This window comes from Chlorocebus sabaeus, chromosome X (genome assembly GCF_047675955.1).
Source record: "Chlorocebus sabaeus isolate Y175 chromosome X, mChlSab1.0.hap1, whole genome shotgun sequence".
NCBI lineage: Eukaryota > Metazoa > Chordata > Mammalia > Primates > Cercopithecidae > Chlorocebus > Chlorocebus sabaeus.
In genome coordinates, this window is record NC_132933.1 from 57,606,290 (window position 1) to 57,609,744 (window position 3,455).

Consider the following 3,455-nt stretch of genomic DNA (forward strand, 5'->3'; position numbering starts at 1 on the left):
CTGAAATACATACATATCAATTAGGATTAAGTGGTTCTATTACAAAGTCATTTAAACAAGAGAGAACTTTATTTCTCTGTCATGTAAAAGAAGACCAGAGATAGGCAGTGGCAATCCCTTCTCTGTATGAACAGCAGCAGTAGTTACAGGTTTGGAATGATGTTCATGCTCACAAGACCCAATAAGCCCATGGAACCCAGCTTTTCACCAGGCTCACTTAATTTTGCAGAATACCAATAAGAAACAGCACAACAGCATGGTAGCCTGAGGTTGTTTCAGCAGGAGTCTTTACTCCACCTTTCCAAGTGTCAGCTCAGGTATTAAGTAAACCAGATCATCTGGGTTGGTGCAGAGACCACCTGGTTTAGAAGCTTCATGCTGTATAAGAACAGCTATCTCTTGAAACAACCAATGAGTTTAGCTTCTAGGGATCTTTGCAATAAGCAACATCATATTTAAGGAATTTAAGGAATTCCAAAGTCCATGTTTTCCCATAGGCATTTATAGTACTTGTCACAGTCTTCCTGGTCCAGATACAGTTTACCAATAAAGGGTCATTTTCAATCATAAACGATATTGGCTGGTATCACAGCTGACATTTCATTATTATTTTGCCTAGTAGGAGTCTAGAGAAATAGTGCTGAAAGGTAAACTCAAGGTCATTTTGATCAGGGAGAAAGTGAAAGGGTTTGTTAACCCTGTACTAATAGCAGTCCAGGGCAGTCTCACAGCATCAGGACCCAATCTTCTATCTTGTTGCTCTGCCACTCATGGCTTCTGTTTCCAAGGTTTCTTTAAAGCCCAAGAATCCTGCTAGAGCCCTAGCCACCATATTCCTGTTCCGTAAGGAACAAAGAGAATGTGTAGAAAACTTCTCAAAAGCATCATTCAACACTTCTAAGTCCATGCCAGTGGCCAGAACTTATGGTCACAGGTGCCTGCAAGAGAAGTCGGGTATATTGCTGACCTGAATAAATTCACAGATTCTGTGACAAAGAGATAAAGGAAGAACAGATATTGGGTTGAGCAATTAGAAATTTCTCCTACACATACACATGGTGGGAAAAAATGAGCTTTTTATTAAAAAGCTGAGACTAAAAAAGTCACAAAAATTGAGAAGATACATGTGCTTATGATTTGAAAATGCTTTTCATCAAGGTAAGCTGTTTTCCAATTAAATAGTAAAACTTTTCAAATAAGAAATTATCGTCCTAGAACATTAGTTCTGTAACCTGCAAGAACAGTTATATCGCCATCAATTATGAGATGTAATTAATATGAGATGCATTTTAACTTATTAGTTCTAGGTTGAACTGTATGAAATTGCTGGGTTTTGTAGTCAGAAACAATTGCATATTGGAAATTTCATAAACCTAATCTATTATAAGGCATCACATTTTGTGAATAATTTACTTAAAAATACAAATTAGTACAGATTTAGGTTGCTGCCATAATGGAATAACTAATACAGTTTAGTTTCAATAATCTTCATTAAGTGGGAAAAGAGTGAAATCACAACTGACATATTGGGAATTGTACCTTTATCCTTAAGCACTTCAATATTATTTTTTTGTTCCTAGATAAGATGCTTATTGTGGTAGACTGAAAATTGGCACCCCAAATATTTCCGTGCCCTAATCCCTGGTTTTATGCCTGCATATGTTAAGTTAAATGCCAAAGAGACTTTGTAGATGGAATTAAGGCTACAGATCTTAACATAGGGAGATTATCTGAGTGGGCCCAATGTAATCAAACGGACCTTTAAAAGTGGAAGTGGAAGACAGAAGGGTAGGTCAGAGAGATGGATGATGGATAAAGCATCAGGAAAGATTCAAAATGGGAGAGAGACTTGACCTGCTATTGCTGGCTCTGAAAACAAGGGGGCCATCAGCCAAGAAATGTGGACAACCTCTGGAAACTAGAAATGGCCCTCAGGTGACAGACAGCAAGGAAGTAGGACTTGATCCTTCAACTGCAAAGAATTGAATTCTTCCAACAACTGATAAGAAAGAAAATGGATTCATCCTTCTACCCCCACCGCCAGAGCCTCCAAAAAGGAAAACAGTCCTGACAATACTTTTATTTTAGCTCAGATGAGACTCAGGTCAGATTTCTGACATATAAAACTTTAGAGACTCAGGTCAGATTTCTGACATATAAAACTTTAAGACAATGTATTTGTGCTGTTTTAAGACACTGACTTTGTGGTAATTTGTAACAGTTACAATAGAAAATATATACATTTACCTTAGTAAAACCTCAAATTTAAAGGAGTTATCAAAGAAGGGTCCCTAATGTCATTTAAACCATATTTTTTAAAGTTCAATTCATGTCTGATCCTGAATGATTCTGGTATATTAAGTTGTGCTATAACTGGAAATGTGTGTTTAGCCAACAAAAATGACAAAATAGTAACAATTGAAAGCTACAAAGCCTATTATTTTGACATAAAAACTTCAAAAATATCATGACTAGTTATTATGTGAACCATTTTATCTAGGAGTGGTTTGTAAGGCAGCATTTTAAGTTTCCATAAAAACAGAACCTTCTGTTTTAGAAGAGATATCAATAACGTAACCAGAAACCTCTTTCCAAGTGCAGTAGTTTCTCCTGTTCGTAACTCAGGTTTGAACTATCTTCCATTTGAATCTCTTGCTCTTCCACCTCCAAAAGTTTATCTGGAGTTGAAGCTACCTACTTCTTCATCTTCATTTTTATATAGAAGGCTACAAATAATTTTGGGTCTATAGGAGAAATCATTTTCCTGATTATCAGCTATTCCACCCCACCTATGTTTTCTTCTCCTTCCTTCTTGTCTATCAGAAGAGTTATCATGCTGAGCTTCTTCATTGTATGGCATTTATATTTTAGCACTGTTTTATTATTGCCTTCTGCATCTACATTTTCAACATTTTCTTGAAATATAGCATAGGTCTGAAGAGGGTCTTTGTACTCTCTAGCAAAGAGATAGCTGTCCACTTGCAGAATGGGCCTCTCATTGTAAATTCTCCAAATCTTGCATTTATTTTCACATTTTGAGAAAATCCTGACAATTCTACTGGAATCAACATCTCTGCCTTCAATTCCTCCTCTTCTCCATTCTCTGGACTCCACTTCTTGACTGCCATCATGGTCCCACACCTCCTCAGTGCCTCCCCAGTCACTAGCCACCCCAACCCAGAGCTACCATCTTAAGCCCCTTATGATCTTCTTAACATTTTCCTCTCTCTAGCTTACTTTAAGAATAACAGTATATAACTCATATAACATATAAAATATATATTAATTAGCTGTTTATGTTATTTCGAAGGCTGCTGGTCAATAATACGCTATTAGTAATTCAGTTTTTACGGAGTCAAAAGTTGTACACACATTTTCGAGTGCGTGAGGGTCATATATATGTGTTGCAGGTTTAATTAAATTAAACTTTAAAAATAATATTCAGTTAGTTAATG

The 3,455-nt window shown here is 36.4% G+C and overlaps 1 pseudogene; it reads right to left on the reverse strand.

Moving 5' to 3' along the window:
* Positions 1 to 2,522: 2,522 nt before the first annotated feature.
* On the reverse strand, positions 2,523 to 3,131 carry LOC103232325 (general transcription factor 3C polypeptide 6 pseudogene; annotated as a pseudogene).
* Positions 3,132 to 3,455: the final 324 nt, after the last annotated feature.